The sequence below is a fragment of the Tachyglossus aculeatus genome, chromosome 2, assembly GCF_015852505.1.
Source record: "Tachyglossus aculeatus isolate mTacAcu1 chromosome 2, mTacAcu1.pri, whole genome shotgun sequence".
Taxonomy (NCBI): Eukaryota; Metazoa; Chordata; class Mammalia; order Monotremata; family Tachyglossidae; genus Tachyglossus; species Tachyglossus aculeatus.
The window spans coordinates 154,898,900-154,922,223 of NC_052067.1; the positions used below are offsets into that span (position 1 = coordinate 154,898,900).

Genomic DNA, 23,324 nt, shown 5'->3' on the forward strand with positions numbered 1-23,324 from the left:
TAGAGATGGTAGTTTAAGCCAGGGGAAGGAATGAGTTCTCTAGGGGCTTGGGTGTAGATGGAGAATAGAAGGGGACCCAAAACTGAGCCACAGAGGGTGGGAGACAGAGGAGGATCCAGCAAAACAAACTGAGAATCAGTCAATCAATCAGTCATATTTATTGAGCGCTTACTGTGTGCAGAGCACTGTACTAAGTGCTTGGGAAGTACAAGTTGGCAACATATAGAGACAGTCCCTACCCAACAGTGGGCTCACAGTCTAAAAAAGTAGGCTCACAGTCGGAGATGGTAGAGAGGTAGGAGGAGAATCTAGAGAAGATAGCATCAGTGAAGCAAGGTTAGATATCATTTCCAAGAGAAGTGAGTGGTCCACAGTGTTGAAAGCAACTTGGAGGTTGAGGAGGATTAAGATAGATTTGTAGCCATCGGATTTGGTGAGAAGGAGGTAATTAATGAATTTTGAGGGAGCAGTTTCCTATGAGTTAAGGGGAAGAAGTCAGATTGGAGGGGATCAGGGAGAGAATTGGAGTTGAGAAAGTGGTTATAGACAACTGACTATAGGAATTTGGAAAGGAATGGTAGGAGGGAGAAAGGGTAATAACTGAAGGTCGCCGTGGGGTCAAGGGAGGATTTTTGAGGATAGGGGATACATATGTGTGTCTGAAAAAACTGGATAAAAAGCCACTGGAAAGTGAGTGGTTGAAGATGGCAATCAGGGAGGGGGCAAGTGTTTCAACAAGTGAGCATATGGGCTTGAGGTTGCAGGTGTGGGGGGTAGATATTGAGCGGAGGTGGCACAACTCTGCTTCAGATATTTCTGAGAATGAGGGGAGAGTCAAGGAGGGTCGGACTGGAGAGGAGCAGGGGAGATTTTATGGAGACCATTCCTGTAAGTTGCAGTTTTATCAATAAAATAGATGGCCACGTCATTAGGTACAAGAGGTGAGGAGACTGGAGAAGGGAGCTTGAGGAAGCAGTCTTGCAACACTTTCCCATGGAAGCTTTTTTGATGTGACCCCGGGACTGAGTGTCTGTTGAATTCATTCAATTGTATTTATTCAGCACTTACTGTGTGCAGAGCACTGTACTAAGTGCTTGGGAAGTCAAGTTGGCAACATGTAGAGACGGTCCCTAACCAACAATTGGCTCACAGTCTTTGAATCACTGCTTCTAGTGTGTGGCACCAGGCTGGGGGGGTTGGGATCCCATCTCTCTGGTGTGGTCTCGGTGTGCAGTGCAAGTGGGATGGGAAGGAAGGGCCAGCTTTGTTTGCAGCAGTTGACAGGGATGGAGGTGGGGCCGGTTGTGTTCACAGTGGCCAGGAAGGATGGAACAGCATGGCATAATGGATAGAGCACGGCCCTGGGAGTCAGAGGGTCATGGATTCTAATCCCGGCTCTGCCACTTGTCTTCTGTGTGACCTTGGGCAAATGACTTCACTTCTCTGGACCTCAGTTATCTCATCTGTAAAATGGAGATTGAGACTGTGAGCCCCACGTGGGACAGGGACTGTGTCCAGCCCAATTTGCTGGTCTCCACCGCAATGCATAGTACATTACCTGGTGCATAGTAAGCGCTTAACAAATACCACGATCATTATTATAATTATTATTACTATGGAAGTGGGGCTGGCTGTGCTCACAGAAGCCAGGAGGGATGGCATTCATTCATTCATTCAATTGTGTTTATTGAGTGCTTACTGTGTGCAAAGCAAAGTATTAAGCGCTTGGGAAAATATAATATTACAATAAATGGTGACATTCCCTGCCCACAGTGAGCTCACAATCTAGAGTGGGAGAGACAGACATCCATACAGATAAACAAAATTACAGATATGTACATGAGTGCTGTGGGGCTGGGAGGCGGGGATGAATTAAGGGAGCAAGTCAGGGAGATGCAGAAGGGAGTGGCAGATGAGGAAAAGTGGGGCTTAGTCTGGAAAGGCCTCTTGGAGGAGATGTGCCTTCAATAAGGCTTTGAAGCAGGGGAGAGATGGCAGCAGGGCTGGTTGTGCTCACAGTGGGCAGGAAGGATAATAATGAATGATAATGATGATATTTGTTAAGTGCTTACTATGTGCCAGGCACTGTACTAAGTGCTGGGGAGGATACAAGCCAATCGAGTTGGACACAGTCCTTGTCCCATGTGTGCTCACAGTCTCAATCCCCATTTTACAGATGAGATAACTGAGGCCTAGAGAAATGAAGTGACTTTCCCAAAGGTCACGCAGCAGACAGGAGGTGGAGCCAGGACTAGAACCCATGAGCTTCTGTCTCCCAGGCCCTTGCTCTATTAATTTACTCCACGCTACTTCTCAAGGCTGGCAGCAGGGCTGGCTGTTCTCGCAGAGACTAGGAGGGAATAATAATGATGGCATTTGTTAAGCACTAACTACGTACCAGGCACTGTACTAAGTGCTGGGGTGGATACAAGCAAATCGGGTTGGATACAGGCCCTGTCCCATGTGGGGCTCTCAGTCTCTATCCCCATTTAAAAGATGAGGGAACTGAGGCCCAGTGAAGTGACTTGCCCAAGGTCACACAGCAGACATGTGGCAGAACCAGGATTAGAATTCATGACCTTCTGACTCCAAGGCTCGTGCTCTATCCACTATAAAGCATGGCTCAGTGGAAAGAGCATGGGCTTTGGAGTCAGAGGCCATGGGTTCAAATCCCAGCTCTGCCAATTGTCAGCTGTGGGACTTCGGGCAAGTCATTTAACTTCTCTGGGCCTCAGTTACCTCATCTTTAAAATGGGGATTAGGACTGTGAGCTCCCTGTGGTCAACCTGATCACCTTGTAACCTCCCCAGCGCTTAGAACAGTGCTTTGCACAGAGTAAGCGTTTAATAAATGCCATTATTATTATCATTATTATTATTACTCCATACTGCTTCTCAGTGGCTGGGAGGGATGGGGACAGGGCTAACTATGCTCATAGTGACTAGGAGGGCTGGCATTGGAGCTGGCTATGCTCACAGCAGCCATTTCTCACAAGGCTTGATTAGACAGTAATAAGCAACTAAGCTCATGGTAGCCCTGCTTTTCCTCTGCTTAACCATATTGGACTTATAATCTTTGAAAAATCCATGTCATTTTATATCGCTAAATTTTTACCCTAATAATCAGGAACTTCTGATTGGTAATTTTCAGTTGGTTACTTTATACAAACTTTGATTTTATCAGATGTAGAATAGTATATGAATTCAAGTTCAAAATTCAGGTAAAATCTATTTACAGTTTCATTGGCTTATGCTTTATTGTTAGCTTTTAGGGTGTTTTGTTGTTAATGTAGTTACCGTAGAGAGGAAGAACACTCTTTGCAAGCAAAATCTCATTAAGGATCTAAACAATGAATAGGGAAATCTATTTGGGGATCAAATGTTTGTTTTACGGCCAATTAAGATGAATCCCTTCTGGGAATTGACTAACCTTATCCCAGAGGGTTGCACATAGTAGGCTCAGTGATAAGCATAGACAAAACCAAAGTCATATTCTTGTATGATCCAGGTAAACAGAACAACAAAACTTGAGGTTAGAACATTTGGAATATCAGGCTGGTTCTGACATGTTCACTTGAGGATGACCCTGTTGGAAACAGGTGAGAGCCTGGGGACTCTTCCTTTTCACAAATAATGCACTGATAGTCTTATTGTTCTTGTCTTCTTTGAACTATTGTTTCTGCTCAATTTACTCTGCCATTCCTTCCCTCTTCCTGCCTTTTCTGCCTCTCCCTTGCCCCTTTGAAGATTATGACTCCCTGACTGAATCAATAGTTTTGTTTCTTTCCTCAGCAAGTAGTATAGAGTTCTACAAAGACCCCCTCCTTGACCCCCTCCAATCTGGCTTCCGTTCCCTTCACCCCACAGAAACCATCCTCTTAAAGGGCATCAGTGATCTCCTTCTTGCCAAATCAAACGGCCTCTACTCCATCCTAATCCTCCTAAATCTCTCAGCTGCCTTCCACGCTGTAGACTACCCCCTTCTCCAGAAAACATTATCCCACCTTGGCTTCGCTGACACTGTCCTCTCCTGGTTCTCCTCCTATCTCCCCGGCTATTCAGCCCGCAACCTTGGTGTCATCCTCGACTTGGCTCTCTCGTTCACCCCTCACATCCAAGTCGTCACCAAAACCTGCCGGTCTCAGCTCCGCAACATTGCCAAGATCCGCCCTTTCCTCTCCATCCACACCGCTACCCTTCTCGTTCAAGCTCTCATCCTATCCTGTCTGGACTACTGCATCAGCCTTCTCTCTGATCTCCCATCCTCGTGTCTCTCCCCACTTCAATCTATACGTCATGCTGCTGCCCGAATTGTCTTTGTCCAGAAATGCTCTGGGCATGTTACTCCCCTCCTCAAAAATCTCCAGTGGCTACCAAATCAATCTGCGCATCAGGCAGAAACTCCTCACCCTGGGCTTCAAGGCTGTCCATCACCTCTCCCCCTCCTACCTCACCTCCCTTCTCTCCTCCTACAGCCCACCCCACACCCTCTGCTACTCTGCTGCTAATCTCCTCACCGTACCTCGTTCTCGCCTGTCCCGCCATCCACCCCCGGCCCACGTCATCCCCCGGGCCTGGAATGCCCTCCCTCTGCCCATCCGCCAAGCTAGCTCTCTTCCTCCCTTCAAGGCCCTACTGAGAGCTCACCTCCTCCAGGAGGCTTTCCCACACTGAGCCCCTTCCTTCCTCTCCCCCTTGTCCCCCTCTCCATCCCCCCATCTTACCTCCTTCCCTTCCCCACAACACCTGTATATATGTATATATGTTTGTACATATTTGTTACTCTACTTATTTATTTATTTTACTTGTACATATCTATTCTATTTATTTTATTTTGTTAGTATGTTTGGTTTTGTTCTCTGTCTCCCACTTTTACACTGTGATCCCACTGTTGGGTAGGGACTGTCTCTATATGTTGCCAACTTGTACTTCCCAAGCGCTTAGTACAGTGCTTTGCACACAGTAAGCGCTCAATAAATACGATTGATGATGATGATGATTCGCAGTCCCCTTCACGGGCCCCTCCTCTGCCTCCCATTTCCTAACTATGGGAGTTCCTCAAGGTTCAGTCCTGGGTTCCCTTCTAGTCTCCTTCTACACCCACTCTCTTGGAGAACTCATTTGCTCCAGTGATTTCAACTGTCACCTCTATGCAGATGATGCCCAAATCTACATTTCCAGCCCTGATCTCTCTCCCTCTGGTCTCACATTTCCTTTCGCATTCAAGACATAACTACTAGGATATCCTCCTGTCACCTCAAAGTTAACATGTCCAAAATAGAACTCCTTATCTTCCCACCCGAACCTTGTCCTCTCCATGACTTTCCCATCACTGTAGATGGCACCACCATTCCTCTAGTCTCACATTTCCTTTTGCATTCAATACATCACTACTTGGATATCCTCCTGCCACCTCAAAGTTAACATGTCCAAAACAGAACTCCTTATCTTCCCACCCAAACCCTGTCCTCTCCATGACTTTCCCATTGCTGTAGATGGCACCACCATCCCTCGTGTCTCACAAGTCCATAACTTTGGCATTATCTATAACTCCTCTCCTCATTCAACCTACATATTCAGTCCAACACTGAATCTTGTTGGTCCCACCTTCACAACTTTGCTAAAATCCACCATTTCTTGTCCATGCGAGCTACTACCACGTTAATACGAGCATTCATCCTATCCCACCTGGATTACTGCTTCAGCTCCTGGCTGACCTCCCAATCTCCTGTCTCTCCCCACTCCAGTCCATATTTCACTCTGCTGACTGGATCATTTTTCTACAGAAATGATCAGGACATATCTCCCCACACCTCACAAAGCTCCAGTGGTTGCCCATCCACCTCCGCATCAAAGAAAAACTCCTCACCAGTGGCTTTAAAGCACTCCATCATCTTGTCCCCTCCTACTTCACCTCACTACCCTCTTACTACAACCCAGCCCACACACTTCACTCCTCTAATGCTAACCTTCTCACTGTGCTTCGCTCTCATCTGTCTCACTGCCGACCCCTCACCCTCATCCTGTTTCTGGCCTGGAACGCCTTCCCTCCTCAAATTCGACAGACAATTACTCTCCCCTCCTTCAAAGCCACATCTCTTCCAGGAGGCCTTCCCTGACTAAGCCCTCCTTTCAACTTCTCCCACTCCCTTCTTCATCGCCCTGGCTTGCTCCATATGCTTTTTCCTCTCCCAGCCCAGCCCCAAAGCACTTATGTACATATCTGTAATTTATTTATTCATTCAGTCATATTTATTGAGGGTTTACTGTGTGCAGAGCATTGTACTAAGCTCTTGGGATAGTGCAATATAACAGTAAACAGACACAACCCCTGCCAAAAACAAACTTATAGTAACTTATTTATATTAGTGTCTATGTCCCCCCACCCCCACAGCCAGACTGTAAGCTCACCGTGGGAAGGGAATGTGTCCATTCATTGTTGTAGAGTACTCTTCCAAGTGCTTAGTACCATGCTCTGCACACAGTAAGCACTCAATAAATATGGTTGAATGAATGAATGAGTGAATTAAGACTAAAATACTATTTTTATAGCTCTTTAAACAGCAATTCACACCATCAAAAAACACTAATATAAAGTAACTGGCACTTTTTGGAACTTCTTTGGCACTATTAGTAAACAAGTGTTGTGTCAGTCCATGCCATCCACCCTTCATTTTTTGAATAATTTTGACACCTTTGTCACCTCCAACCCTACACTGATGCTTGGTGATTTTAGTATTCTTGTGGGTGTTCCTAATGACCTCTTAACTGCTTCCTTCCTCTCATTCCTCAACAATAATAATAATAATAATGGCATTTGTTAAGCAGTTACTATGTGCCAAGCCCTGTTCTAAACACTGGGGTAGATACAAGGTAATCAGGTTGTCCCAACTGGGGCTCATGGACTTAATCTCCATTTTACAGATGAGGTAACTGAGGCACAGAGAAGTGAAATAGCTTGCCCAAGGTCACACAGCAGACAAGTGGCGGAGGTAGGATTAGAACACACGTCTTCTGACTCCCAAGCCCGTGCCACTGAGCCACGCTGCTTCACCTTACCTCATTCAGTCACCAACTTGGACGTGTTTTTGATTTCATCATCTCCAATCACTGTTCAATCTTTAACCTTACTAACTCTGAACTCTCACTCTCCGACCACAGCCTTTTTACAGGCATTCACCACCGCACACCTCCTCTCAGCAAGACTATCCCCACTCATCTCAGGTATCCCCACCTTTTGACCCTCTCCACTTATCACAGGCCTTCATGTCCCATTTGAACTCCCTGCCTATCCTCCCCTCTTGATGCACAATAACACACCTTCAAATCTACCCTCTCTGCCAGGCTACTCACCCTCACAACCCGGTTTCTCAGTTCATCTTGCACTACCAGCCCCTAGCCCTAGATTACCTTTTTAGTATCCCACCTCAGCTTCTGTACTCATGCTTCAGTGGAAATCCAGGCCCCAGGCTGACCTCAGGGCTTGACAGTTCATCCTCACTGGCTATAGCTACCCAATACTCTGCCCAGTAACAATATCTCTCTTCTCCTTTTTTGATCCCATCCCATTACCCACTCCAACTATTCTAGATCTTTAATTCCCACCTTAATGTCTGAATACCCCACCTCCTCTCTCTACCACTGTTTACCTTGCCAGCTACTTCATTGACAAAATGAAACCATCAGGTGTGAACTTTACCAAATTTCCCACTCATCTTCCTAGTTCCCATCTGTACTCACTCCCTCACCCCTTCAGGCTATATCTCAAAATATCTTGGACTTGCCCAAGTTCATGCAGCAGACAAGTGGCAGAGCCAGGATTAGAACCAGGTCCTTCTGCCTCAGATCCATGCTTCTCTACGCCCATTCCCTTCACATCCTCTACTCTAACTCCCACCTTGATCCTTTATCATTCAGCTTTTACCCCTTTCATTCCACTGAAACCTCTCTCCCAAGGTCACCAATGACCCTCTTCTCACCAAATCTAATTAACTGCCTTCATATCCTCTTCAGGCTTTCAGCTGCCTTTGACATTTCTGCTGGAAACATTGCTGGTTTTTCTGACATCGCCTTCTCCTGGTTCTTCTGCTAACTCTCTAGCTGATCCTTCTCAGTCTTTCATCATCCAAACAGCTTCCATACACTTGTCATATCCTGACTCAATTACCTCATTAAACTCTTCACAGACCTCCCTGACTTCAGGCTCTCCTCCACTCTCTTCTTTCCTCCTAACTGTAATTTATTTTGGTGTCTATCTCACCCTAAACTGTGAGCTCCTTAAGAACAGTAATAGTAATGATATTTATCCGGCTCATATAATAATAATAATAATAATGGCATTTATTAAGCGCTTACTACATGCAAAGCACTGTTCTAAGTGCTGGGGAGGTTACAAGGTGATCAGGTTGTCCCACGGGGGGCTCACAGTCTTCATCCCCATTTTACCGATGAGGGAACTGAGGCCCAGAGAAGTGAAGTGAGTTGCCCAAAGTCACACAGCTGACAGTTGGTGGAGCCAGGATTTGAACGCATGACCTCTGACTCCAAAGCCCAGGCTCTTTCTGCTGAGCCATGCTGCTTCTATATTTTATATGCTTAGCACTCTATTAAATTCTGGGACAAAAATACCCAGATGAAAATTAGACACAACCCCTGGTCCCAAATGGACTCATAGTCTAAGCTAAATGATAATAAGGTATCTTGTCTGCTACCTGTACTGTACTCTCCCAATTGTGTATGTTAAATGTATGGATCTGGAAGTCGAATCATCTGGGTTATAATCCTGACTCTTTTACTCGCCTGCTGAATGACCTTGGGCTAATCACCTAAGCCATATGGGATAGTGGAAAGAACTTGAGCCTGGGAATCAGGAGTATTGGGTTCTAATCCCAGCCCTGCCACTGGCCTGCTGGGCAAGTCACAATTTTTCTGGGCCTTAGTTTACTCATCTGTATAATGGGGATTCAATACCAGTTCTCCCTCCTACTTAGACTGTAAGTCCCATGTGGAACAGAGACTGTGTCTGACCTGATTATCTTGAATATACCCCAGTGCCTAGTACAGGCACATAGATAGCATTTAACAAATACCACAATTATTATTGTATTGCTCTGCACAGTCTTCATCAACTGCCAATGAGTCATTTCCAACCCATAGAGAGTCCATGGACACACCTTCTTCAGAATGTCCCATCTTCCTTCTCAAAGTATTCTAGTATGTGTATCCATAGAGTTTCCTTGGTAAAGATATGGAAGTGGCTTACTATTGCCTTCTTTTGCGTAGTAAAAACTTCAGTCTCTACCATTGTCTTTGATCAATGTTTTGATTAATAATAATCATAATAATGGCACTTATTAAGTGCTTACTATGTGCAAAGCACAGTTCTAAGCGCTGGGGAGGTTACAAAGTGATCAGGTTGTCCCATGAGGGGCTCACGGTCCTAATCCCCATTTCACAGGTGAGGTAACTGAGGCACAGAGAAGTTAAGTGACTTGCCCAAGGTCACACAGCTGACAATTGGCGGAGCAGGGATTTGAACCCATGACCTTTGACTCCAAAGCCCAGGCTCTTTTCCACTGAGCCACATTGCTTCTCAGCGTGTGTCTCAGATTAGTTGATTGTAACCTCCCAGGGCTTTGAACAGGGCTTTGCACATAGAAAGCACTTAATAAATGCCATCATCGTTATCATTATTATTACTATCTGCCTTTAACTCTTTCCTATGCCGCTGCTGCCCAGCATGGGTGAATCGACTTTGTCTGATGCTTTGGCTTAGGCATTTCCATTATGGGTAGTCTTATATGGCATAGCCCTATGCTTCATCAGCATACACAAACTCTCCTGCTATGATAAGGCATCGATTCATAGGGGAGCCACACAGAGTAAGCATTCAATGAATACTTTCTATTGTTTGATAAATTATATGATAAGTCTAGTCCTGTTTAGCCTATTTCAGTGTCACCCAACTTGAGAATGAGATCTGGAAGATGGAGACCAAATGCACTTCATTTCCACTATGAATTCTTCTATAAACAAGTGACAAGCATCGCTGAAGCTTTTTGATACAGTCATGCAGGAACTGTGCTAGGTTGTGTCTTGAATCTCGTGCCCCAGAAGAGCGCTTATTGTAGTCACGAGTGTGGATCCTCCAACATGTCATGAGCTCTGAACCACTGAGGGTCATTTGTGCTCTGAGCAGCCTCCACCCAGCATGGCCTAGAGGACAGAGCTCAGGCCTGAGAGTCAGATGGTCACACCGACTTTTCCACTTGTCTGCAGCGTGACCTTGAGCAAGTCACTTCCCTGGGCCTCAGTTACCTCATCTGTAAAATGGGGATGGAGACCGTAAGCCCCATGTAGGACAGGACCTGATTTACATGTGTCCACCCCAGTATAGTGCCTGGCACATAGTACGCACTTAACAAATACCACAGTTATTACTATTATTATTAGGCAGACTCCTCCCTCTACAGGAGCCAAAGCCAGCGTAAGCCAGAGAAGCAGTGTGGCTCAGTGGAAAGAGCACGGGCTTGGGAGTCAGAGGTCATCCCCACTCCCCCACATGTCTGCTGTTTGACCTTGGGCAAGTCACTTAACTTCTCTGAGCCTAAATTACCACATCTGTAAAATGGGGATTAAGACTGCGAGCCCTATGTGGGACAACGTGATCACCTTGTATGAGCCCAGTGCTTAAAACAGTGCTTTGCACATAGTGCTCAACAAATGCAATCATTATTTATCATTTATTTTAGAAATATTAGACAGTTGGAAGTCTGCAATCAACTACAGCCTCAGGTAGGGAGGAGCATCAGGTCTGCCCCTCCAAGGACTGTTTATTTGTTTCCTAACTCTGCATGTAGCTATCACCTGAAGCTATAACAAATTGTACACCGTAACTTAAAGAGACTTTGGCAGCCTTTGGAAGAGCTCCCAATGTCCTTAGGTTACTGTGTATAATTTATTTCTGGTTTCTATGTGCTTGTCTTCCCAACCTCGATTGTGAACACATTTGTAAATGTAGGGACCATGTCCGAATTATTTATTTTGTCTTCTCCCCAGGGCTTGGCACCACACTTCACATATTGTAAGTGTTCAGTTAATGTCATAATGAAATAATCCAGCCTCACTTCACAGAGTCCATAGGGCTGTATAGACTGGCAATAAATTTGAAGAAAGTCAAAGTGACGAATCAGCCATCCAAACAAACTGTATGGATGCTAAATATACATCACATTGAAAGTCCACAGATCTGTAGAGGTTTCCAGCCTTCTGTGTAATTGTATTTCTTAAGCACCATGTGCCAAACATCGTAATAAGTGCTGAAGTAGATGCAGGATAATCAGTTCCCACTTCAGGTGCTCAGTCTAAGTAAGAGAGAAACCAATCAATCAATGCTATTTATTGAAAACTTACTATGTGCAGAGCACTGTACCAAGTACTTAGGAGAGTACAATTCAACAGAATTAACAGACATGTTCCCTGCCCAGAATGAGCTTACAATCTAGAGGGGGAGACAGACATTAGTATGAATAAATGAGTACTTTATAATATATAATTTAGAGATATGTACTTTAAAGCCAATGATAAGGAGTAAGAAAAGGAATTGAATCCCTATTTTACAATCAATCCCCTGGCCCCCTCCTACCTCACCTCCCTCCTCTCCTTCTCCAGCCCAGCCCTCACCCTCCACTCCTCTGCCGTTAATCTCCTCACCGTGCCTCGCTCTTGCCTGTCCTGCCGTCAACCCCCGGCCCACGTCCTCATCCTGGCCTGGAATGCCCTCCCTCTGCACATCCGCCAAACTAGCTCTCTTCCTCCCTTCAAAGCCCTACTGAGAGCTCACCTCCTCCAGGAGGCCTTCCCAGACTGAGCCTCCTCCTTCCTCTCCCTCTCCTTCCCTTCCCCATCCCCCCGGCCTTACCTCCTTCCCCTCCCCACACCACCTGTATATATGTATATATGTTTGTACGTATTTATTACTCTATTTATTTGTTTTATTTGTATATATTTATTCTATTTATTTTATTTTGTTAATATGTTTTGTTTTGTTCTCTGTCTCCCTCTTCTAGACTGTGAGCCCACTGTTGGGTAGGGACCGTCTCTGTATGTTGCCAACTTTACTTCCCAAGCACTTAGTACAATGCTCTGCACACAGTAAGCGCTCAATAAATACGATTGAATGAATGAATCAATCAATCAACTGTATTTGTTGAGCATTTACTCCATTTACTGTATTGAGCACTGTACTAAGCACTTGGGGTAGTACAATATAATAGAGTTGCTAGACAAGTTCCCCACCCACAGTGAGCTCTAAGGGGAGAGACAGACATTAATATATAAATAAATCAATTAAAGATATGTCCGTAAGTGCTGTGGGGCTGAGAGAGCAGTGAATAAAGGGTAAGTATCCTAGTGCAAGGGTGAAACAGAAGGGAGCACGAGAAGAAGTTCAGATGAGGAAACTGAGGCACAGAGACATTAAGTGGCTTTCCCAAGGTCACAACAGCAGGTAAGTGACAGAGCTGGGATTAGAACCCGGGTTGTCTGGCTCCCAGGCCCAAGCTCTTTCCACTAGGCCACTCTGCTTCTCATAATAATAATAATAATAATAATAATAATAATAATAATAATAATAATTGGCATTTGTTAAGTGCTTACTATATGCAAAGCACTGTTCTACACACTGGGGAGGATACAGGGTGATCAGGTTGTCCCACGTGGGGCTCACAGTCTTAATCCCCATTTTACAGATAAGGGAACTGAGGCACAGAGAAGTTAAGTGACTTGCCCAAGATCACACAGCAGGCATGTGGCAGAGTTGGGATTCGAACCCATGACCTCTGACTCCACAGCCTGTGCTCTTTCCACTGAGCCACGCTGCTTCTCATAAAGCCTATAGCTCCCAGTATTCCCAAGTGGTCTCCCATCCTAATACTAATCAGGCCTGATCCTACTTAGCTTTCAAGATCAGATGAGATTGCGTGTGTTCCGGTTGGTATGGCCAAAAATATACAACTCTGAGACCTGGACCTATAACAAAACAACCCAAAGTCTAGAACAGTTTAACCAGCGTTACCATGAGCTGTATTCTACATCAATGGGAAGGATAAGATGGCTGAAAATCAGGTCCTGGAATGCAACATTTCACCATCAGCGAGGCTTGCTATTCACAGCTTTGATGAGCAGGACACATGAAAAAAATTCACATATTACACAATCTCTATCATCTCATGTAACATTGGACATGGTGGGATCACAGCTAGAGTCTTTCTTAACACAAGATATTGCAAGAACATAATCCCCTTTCCCCACTCCCTAGTGTTATAGAGTAACTGGATATAGGTTATTTGGAGGCTAATCAGTCAATGGTATCTATCAAATGCTTACAGTGTGCAGAATACTGTACTAAGCACATGGGAAAGTACAGCAGTTGGTAGACATATTCCCAGCCCAGGCAGGCCTGATTCTTGTGGCTGAAACTGAGCCCAAAGATGCTCAGGAAAGCAGTCTTGGCTGCCTAAATTAAACCAAACGGACAGTTTATTAAGCAAAGATTGATTTGTTCTAAAAACCTTGAGAAGTTTCTAATAGGCCTTTGTTATGATCGTCCAAGCATGGCAACCTTTAGGTAGGCTTATTTTGTCCATTTGTAAGAATCGTTTATGGTACCTTGAAATTATGGTGCCAATGAAATAAGCAGTCAGGGCTCCTTTTCATTCACTCATTCATTCATTCATTCATTCATTCATATTTATTGAGCACTTACTGTGTGCAGAGCACTGTACTAAGTGCTTGGGAAGTACAAGCTGGCAAAATATAGAGATGGACCCTATCCAACAGTGGGCTCACAGTCTAGAAGGAGGAGACAGACAACAAAACAAAACATGTTAACAAAATAGAATAAATAGAATAAATATGTACAAGTAAAATAGAGTAATATATATGTACAAACATATATACAGGTGCTGTGGGGAGGGGAAGGAGGTAAGGCGGGGGGAATGGGGAGGGGGAGGTGGGGGAGAGAAAGGAGGGGGCTCAGTCTGGGAAGGCCTCCTGGAGGAGGTGAGCTCTCAATAGGGCTGTGAAGGGAGGAAGAAAGCTAGCTTGGCGGATGTGCAGAGGGAGGGCATTCCAGGCCAGGGGGATTGACATGGGCCAGAGGTCGATGGAGGGATAGGCGAGAATGAGGCACAGTGAGGAGATTAGTGGCAGAGGAGCAGAGGGTGCGGGCTGGGCTGTAGAAGGAGAGAAGGGAGGTGAGGTGGGGGGGCGCAGTGATGGACAGCCTTGAAGCCCAGGGTGAGGAGATTTTCCTACCTTTTGGACAGTGGCCAGTGTTTAAAGGAATGCATGCATTCTTATTGCCAGTTGAGACTTAACACTACATAACAGGGAACACTTGTTTACTACCTGAATTCGTAAACATTTTAGTAATATAGCTCAATGGAAGAGCTCATGGATTAAATACAGTGCTACGTTTCAGGTTTCTGTTCCTTTTTTATAAAGCTAGCTTTATGGCTAATTGGCAATATTTTCCAGTCCTTGCCATAATTGCACAAGTTCATTACTGGAGAATTATCTTTATTTCTGCCTATTTCAGGGAATTGGGCTGTAGCCTGCCTTAATGGCGCTCTTCACATTCAAACTCCCCTCAGTTTAGAACAGGGTCTTTCAACAGCTTATTTGTGCTTTTAGGGTGTAACTAAATCTGGGCTATACTTTTAAAAAAAAAAACCTATAAAAAATAACAGAAATGAACAGTTCTTTTTTAAGACAGACCAGGTAAAATCCGGGATATGTGATATGTATACTGGTGCTAACTGTATGCTTTATGTATGTACATTATTATGAAGGCAATTCACCAATAGCTTTAGAAGCTATTATGGAGGTTTACTATGTTCTGTTTGCTTAGCTCATCATTGCTTAGTAAAGGGATCTAAGAAATCCCAAGGCTGGGGAACAAAGTTTTCTTCTTGCATTCAACCATAACAGGCAGGGAACATGTCTGCCAACTCTGATATATTGTCCTCTCCCAAGTCTTAGAACGGTGCTGCTTCTCAGTATATACTGAGAAGCAGCGTGGCTTAGTGGATAGAGCATTGCCCTGGGAATCAGAAGGACCTGGATTCTAATCCTGACTTGCCACGTGTATGCTGTGTGACTCTGGGCAAGTCACTTAACTTGTCTGTGCCTCATTTACCTCACCTGTAAAATGGGGATTAAGAGTGTGAGCCCCATGAGAGACAGGGACTGTGGCCAACCTGATTAACTTGCATCTACCCTAGTGCTTAGAACAGTGCTTGGCACATAGTGTTTAACAAATAACATAATTATTAATAATTATGATTACTACACTCCCAAGGGCTTAGTTCAGTGTTCTGAATACAGAGAGTGCTCAGTAAATATGATTGATTGATTAACAGCTTCTCTTACTAGGGGAAGAGTGTTATACGAAGCCCACACAGGATTGTCCCAATTAATTTTTATGTAGAGAACAACATCTTTAAAAACAATCATTTCGCACTTCAAATGTGCAACCCCTGAGTCAGGCTTATGTCAAAAATCCATTCTTGGGGAACCACCCACACACACTCTTGACAATCCCAACCCTTTTTAATGAGATGATGCAGAGGCCTGACCAGTAAGAAGCAAACATTAGGAAACAATACAAAAATATAGGGAAACAAATCCCAACATACACTCCAAAAGGCCTTTTCTCCTTTTGCTTTGGTCAGCTATTTTTTATCATTGTTGTTCAATAATGCATTTTCCTCGAATAATGAAAGTAATATCACAGTTTAATGTGGTGGTTCGTCTCTATTAGATAGCTTGTCTTGGTCTGGGGCATTCAAAATCTGATATCTAGCTTTTCTGTGGTGAAAAGAGAACTGTGTTGGTTAAGGACGGTTAGGAAAGCTCATGGGGTCAGGTGAAGGGAACCAGTCTATCAGTCAGTCAGTCAATCATATTTATTGAGGATTTACAGTGTGCAGAACACTGTACTAAGCGCTTGGGAGAGTACAACATAGTGTAACAGACACATTTCCAACCCACAATTAACTTGTAGTCTAGAGAGGGAGACAGATATTAATACGAATTGATAAATTACAGATACGTACATAAGTGCTGTGGGGCCGGGAAGGGGGAATCAATAAAGGGAGCAAGCCAGGGTGATTCAGAAGGGAGTTGAAAAAAAGGAAAAGAGGGCTTAGTCAGGGAAGGCCTCTTGGAGGAGATGTGCCTTCAATATGGCTTTGAAGTGGGGGAGTGTAATGGTCTGTCGGATATGAAGAGGAAGGAAAGACATTCCAGGCCAGGGGCAAGACGTGAGCGAGAGGTTGGCTGCGAAATAGATGAGATCAAGTTGAAGTGAGAAAGTCAGGACACAGACAGGAAGAAGCGTTCTTAAACTCCTTATTTAGAAATATTCTTGCAGCGATGAAAAGTCATAGCACAGCTCATCCTTTGTGGCACAAAATTATCAGCAACTAAACAGTTTTAATACTAATAATTCAGGCACATGACTAGAAAAAAGTGTGCATTTTGCTTGTAGCAAATGGGACCTCCAATCAGTTTACCTTCAAATAACGTTCAGGTAAGACGTATTATATATATATATATATATATATATATATATATATATATATATATATACACACACATATATATACACACACACACATATATATATATATATATATAGTAAACGGAGGTAGAAATGAAGTTGGACATGCAAAAGGTGACTGTGTTGCAATTTCAGTTTTGAGGAAAACGTTGAAATGGATAAATGATGCTAGCTAAATAAACTTACTACTGCATTTCAGGCACATATTTGGGAAAAGAACTGGTAGAATTGTCAAGGGCCAGTAAATATCTGCTTCTTGATCAGTTGCAAAAACTATCTGTCCTCAACCTTTTCTCTCTCTGATAATTATCTGCTGTCTGGGGCTTTACTGTTTGTTTTTTGTTGCTGTTTTTATGGTGTTTTTTTAAACACTATGTGTCAGGCACTGTACTAAGCAATCTAAAACTATCTAATCAGATCGGACCAGTCCAGGTCCCACATGGGGCTCACAGTCTTAATCCCCATTTTACAGCTGAGTTAATTGAGGCTCAGAGAAATTCAGTGATTTACCCAGGGTCACACAGCAAACAAGTGGCAGTGAAACCAGAACTCAGAGCTCAGGTCCTCTGACCCCCAGGCCTATACAGTTTCCATTAGGCCACGTTGCTTCTCATGCTGTTCATTTGTTTCCACTTGTTTGCCTTCCTGCCTTAACCCTTCTCTGTCTTCATCCCATGCTTACTAATTACATATGGGATCATTTGCTTCTCATTCTTCAATTTGACATGTGTATTTGTTGCACTCTGAGAATTATTATAACTCATTAGACACTACAGTATTACTTGTTTTTCACATGAGTGGGTTTTATTGGGGCTTGGACAATGGAGTAATCTCCTCAAGTCTTCCCTGGTATTTCAGGCCAGGTCTTCACAGTCTGAAACTTTTTTTTTTTTCACTTAATTAAAATGTCTTTTCCTCCAAAAAAGTGTCTGTTCATCTGAATTATTCTGACTGTTTTAGGGCTGTTTCCTTCTTCATGTGTTTGGCTGATGTTTTCACAGCTGCTACTCTTAGAGGGGAGTGCTGCCTTTCTCTTTTCCTGCATTCTCAGGAAGCATTCTGCATTCCTGCATTTCCTGCATTCTTACAGAAGTATCCTTGCCTGGTGAATCAGAGGACCTGAGGTCTAATCCCAGCTTTGCAGCTTGTCTGCTGCGTGACCTTGCGCTGGTCATTTAATTTCTCTGTTCTTCAGTTACCCCATCTGTAAAATGGGGATTAAGAGTGTGAGCCTTATGTGTGGAAGGGATTATGTCCAATCTGATTGCTTTGTATCTACCACAGTGCTTAGTACCATGCTTGGTATATAATAAGTGCTTAACAAGTGCAAAAAAATAATAGAGCCCTACTTCTGTGGAAAGTGCTATGAATTTTTGTGGAAGGAAAAGTGTTATATGGGTCTGAAGTTTTTTTGGTGTTAAAAAATTATCACCATTATCACCATGTTACTATACGAGCCTGGTCATTTCCAATGGAGGTTCAGATAGGCTTTCTTTTCCCAAAACTATAAATTATATGAACAACTTTCATTTTCAAATAGGATGTCAAATGTGAATCAAAACCTCTGATTCTGTATTTATAAATAGTATAGCTTATTTCGGAAGAGGCTGCCTGAAGCTATGAATGCAAATAGAGCTTCATCAGAATGGAAGGGGATGTAGAAGACAGAATTGGAAACTATTCTATGTGAAAGTTTTGTTCTTGGGCTCTTAAGAACCCTTATGAAACTGAGCTAACGATCTTATTAGCACTTTCTCAGAGCCAAAGCCATTCTCAGAGCCTGATTCTTTGCCCACTTTTTATGATATTTCATTTATTCATTCATTCCATAAGCACTTATGATGTGTTAGGCACTGTTCTAAGGACTGGGATCGATACAAGCTACTCAGGTTGGACAGAGCCCATGTCCCACATAGGGCTCACAGTTTTCAAGGCACAGAGAAGTTCAGTGATATGCCCAAAGACACACAGCAAAGAACTAATGAAGCTAGGATTAAACCCAAGTCACTCTGATGGATAGGCCCATGCTCTATCCACTGGGCCACGCTGTTTCTTGTGGCTTTTCTCATTCTCCATTCTCATTATCTAGACTGAAAGCTCACTGTGGGCAGGGAACATGCCAGCTAATTGTACTGTACTCTCCCAAGTACTTAGTGCAGTGCTCTGCATGTAGTAAGTGCTCAATAAATATCAGTGATTGATTGATTCTCCATGCCTTTCCATGCCTATTCCCTGCAAGCTCTTTTATTTCATCGACTCAGCTAACCTACATTTCTCTGTGAAGTGATTAACCGCGGCATTCAAGACCCTTTTTGTATTGCAAGTGAAAAAATAATTTGGTATTTTTTATGATCTGAAAGTGTGCCAGGTTGCCAACCATGCATAAATTCACAGACAACCAACAAAAGATGGGCTAAAACTGGCCAAGTCTATAAAGCAAATAAAAGTATCTGGATGCCGGTGAATATGGGTAGTTACAGGAGGAACCCCGAGGGTCTTAATGCCACAAGCACTATGGTACTAACCCACTGCCTCCTCACTTGAGGTGGCGGTGCCTGGGTTACCCAAAGGAGAGGATGATTTTTACAGAGCAGACTGAGTTCTGTTGACTTCCATATGAAAAGCCATTCCGATCTCACCTCCTCTGCTGCTTCTGGATAGGTAATTTTTATTCCTTCTGTTTGCAAAAATCATTATGAGCGTTTGGCAACCTTCCCCAGGTTGCTTAAGATACATTCAAAATCACACTTGTGTTCAAGACCTGCTATTACCAAACCCCAGAGAGTAAAGGGCAGTGAGTTGGTAGTTCCTAATGTTTACGATACAGGACCAACACTTAGTTGTGCCATCAGGTTTTGGGACTTGGACATGGAATTTTGATTTCTCTTCATGGTACACATGATTATGCTAGCAAAAATAAATTTCCAAATGAGTAGCAAATGTCCATCATTACTAGTGAGACACTTTAAACAATTTATCACTTCAAAAAGTTAGAGATTTATTAAAATTTTAGCTGAGAGCTTCAGCAGTAAACTGAAAAATAATTTTGATACTTGTTAGAGAGTTTAACCCTCTCTTTGTAAAATGTGGGTCTTTAGAAAACTTAATTATCCTGCACACACCTGGGGCAGAAGAGCTACTAGTGAAAATTAAGCATGAATTTTAATGCAACAGATCAGGAGGTATACTTTCCTACAGTATTGGATACTGATCTGGGGAACATTTCAGGTACAACAAAAGGACTACATCAAGGACCCCCAAAATAGTCTAAACACCATGCCAATCTCGTTCACTTCAAGTTTATCCTTTCCTGCCTTAACTCAGCCCTCTCTTCTGCCAGACAAAACTATTTCTCCTCCCTTATTGACACCCATGCCCATCACCCCCGCCAGCTCTTCCGTACATTCAACTCCCTTCTCAGGCCCCCGGTTCCTCCCCCTCCTCCTTCCCTCACCCCCAACGATCTGTCCTCCTACTTCATTAACAAAATTAAATCCATCAGGTCCGACCTCCCCAAAGTCTCTTCCCCCCTTTCTCCAACCCCCCGGCTCTCAACACTCTCTGCTACTCTCCCATCCTTCCCAGCAGTATCCTCAGAGGAACTCTCCTCCCTCCTCTCAAGTGCTACTCCGGCCACCTGTGCTTCTGACCCCATTCCCTCTCATCTTATGAAATCTCTCGCTCCATCCCTTCTCCCCTCCTTAACTTCCATCTTCAACTGCTCACTCTCCACTGGTTCCTTCCCCTCTGCCTTCAAACATGCCCATGTCTCTCCCATCCTAAAAAAACCCTCTCTGGACCCCACCTCACCTTCTAGTTATCGTCCCATATCCCTCCTACCATTCCTTTCCAAACTCCTTGAACGAGTTGTCTACACGCGCTGCCTAGAATTCCTCAACAACAACTCTCTCCTCGACCCCCTCCAGTCTGGCTTCCGTCCCCTTCATTCCACGGAAACTGCGCTCTCAAAGGTCACCAATGACCTCCTGCTTGCCAAATCCAACGGCTCCTACTCTGTCCTAATCCTCCTCGACCTCTCAGCTGCCTTTGACACTGTGGACCACCCCCTTCTCCTCAACACGTTATCTGACCTTGGCTTCACTGACTCCGTCCTCTCCTGGTTCTCCTCTTATCTCTCCGGTCGTTCTTTCTCAGTCTCTTTTGCAGGCTCCTCCTCCCCCTCCCATCCTCTTACTGTGGGGGTTCCCCAAGGTTCAGTGCTTGGTCCCCTTCTGTTCTCAATCTACACTCACTCCCTTGGTGACCTCATTCGCTCCCACGGCTTCAACTATCATCTCTACGCTGATGACACCCAGATCTACATCTCTGCCCCTGCTCTCTCCCCCTCCCTCCAGGCTCGCATCTCCTCCTGCCTTCAGGACATCTCCATCTGGATGTCCGCCCGCCACCTAAAGCTCAACATGTCGAAGACTGAGCTCCTTGTCTTCCCTCCCAAACCTTGTCCTCTCCCTAACTTTCCCATCTCTGTTGACGGCACTACCATCCTTCCCGTCTCACAAGCCCGCAACCTCGGTGTCATCCTCGACTCCGCTCTCTCATTCACCCCTCACATCCAAGCCGTCACCAAAACCTGCCGGTCTCAGCTCCGCAACATTGCCAAGATCTGCCCTTTCCTCTCCATCCAAACTGCTACCCTGCTCATTCAAGCTCTCATCCTATCCCGTCTGGACTACTGCACCAGCCTTCTCTCTGATCTCCCATCCTCGTGTCTCTCTCCACTTCAATCCATACTTCATGCTGCTGCCCGGATTATCTTTGTCCAGAAACGCTCTGGACATATTACTCCCCTCCTCAAAAACCTCCAATGGCTACCGATCAATCTGCGCATCAAGCAGAAACTCCTCACCCTGGGCTTCAAGGCTGTCCATCACCTCGCCCCCTCCTACCTCACCTCCCTTCTCTCCTTCTACTGCCCAGCCCGCACCCTCCGCTCCTCCACCACTAATCTCCTCACTGTACCTCGCTCTCGCCTGTCCCGCCATCGACCCCCGGCCCACGTCATCCCCCGGGCCTGGAATGCCCTCCCTCTGCCCATCCGCCAAGCTAGCTCTCTTCCTCCCTTCAAGGCCCTGCTGAGAGCTCACCTCCTCCAGGAGGCCTTCCCAGACTGAGCCCCTTCTTTCCTCTCCCCTCGTCCCCCTCTCCATCCCCCCGTCTTACCTCCTTCCCTTCCCCACAGCACCTGTATATATGTATATATGGTTGTACATATTTATTACTCTATTTATTTATTTATTTATTTATTTTACTTGTACATTTCTATCCTACTTATTTTATTTTGTTGGTATGTTTGGTTCTGTTCTCTGTCTCCCCCTTTTAGACTGTGAGCCCACTGTTGGGTAGGGACTGTCTCTATGTGATGCCAATTTGTACTTCCCAAGCGCTTAGTACAGTGCTCTGCACATAGTAAGCGCTCAATAAATACGATTGATTGATTGATTGATTGAATAGCACTATGTTAAGAATTCAGACATGAGTGTGTGGATTTAAGTAAAATGATTCTAAGTCTAGAGTAATGTCAGAATGTCAGGCCATGCAAGATTGATGTACTTATGGTGTGATGGTTTAATCTTGTATATAATTGTTTTGAAACGTGTTCTAGCATCCAGAGACTTCAGTTAGTGGGCCCTTTTTTGTGAAAGTCTAAAGAGAATTAGACAGAAAGAAGACATGATAATGTAATTGAAACTAAAGCAGACAGATTTTTCTCCATCTCAAAAATTCCAGCAGTTTAAGAAACATTTTAAATTCCCCTATCCATCAAAACATTGCATGTTTAGCATTTATTGCTTTTGTTAAATGTTTTAGATAAACATAAGGCTTTAAATATATAATATGGTTTTATTTTAAGTTTGGGGTGCACTAAAATTTGATCCATAATTTGTGCTACAATACTGAGCAAGAAGGTAAAGGGAAAATGATTTATTAACAAAATAACCCAATTGTGTTATACACAACAGTCATTCCTAACTCCCTCAGAGGAAGGAGTCTTTTCTGACCTTTTTATTACATAAAATTGACCACTGTTTTTAAAGATTGTTGCTCTTTTTCCCTCTTTTACCTCAACAATTACCACAGACCAACACTTTTTACAGTTGAGCTAAAAATTAATTTGTGACTCAATGTTTCTCAAGTTGAAAGAAAATAGAAAAGTCAGTGGTGTTCGGTTTCATTCCCAGAGTAATCATAATCTGGAAAGTAACCGGTCAGTTACTGGAAAACGGTTTTAGCTTAAATAGCCAATTTAGCCACTTGGTAAGATTTCTCCCAGGCTTCTGTGAACATAATTTTGTAAGCATAATTTTTGTAAAAATAATTTCCTTCCACTATCGAGAAGCAGTATGGCCTAGTGGATAGAGAATGGGCCTGGGAGTCAAAAGGACCTGGGTTCTAATCCTGACTCTGCCATTTGTCTGCTGCGTGACCTTGGCCAAGTCACTTAACTTCTCTGTGCTTCAGTTACCTCACCTCAGTTACCTGGGGGTTAAGACTGTGACCTCCATGTGGCACATGGGTTGTGTCCAACCTGATTCCAGATGCTACATTAATGTCTGTCTCCCCATCTAGACTGTAAGTTCATTATGGGAAAGGAATGTGTCTGTTTATTCATCCATTCATTCAATTGTATTTGAGCACTTATTGTGTGCAAAGCACGGTACTAAGTGCTTGGGAGAGTACAA

General features: G+C 44.1%; 1 protein-coding gene and 1 pseudogene across 1 annotated transcript in view; one reads left to right on the plus strand and one right to left on the minus strand.

The window, feature by feature from the left end:
• The window catches only part of ANO6 (anoctamin 6), a 202,355-nt gene that overhangs the window by 47,610 nt on the left and 131,421 nt on the right, over positions 1-23,324 (plus strand). The gene's annotated exons all lie outside the window — the stretch shown is intronic.
• Positions 12,889-13,007, minus strand: LOC119924875 (annotated as a pseudogene).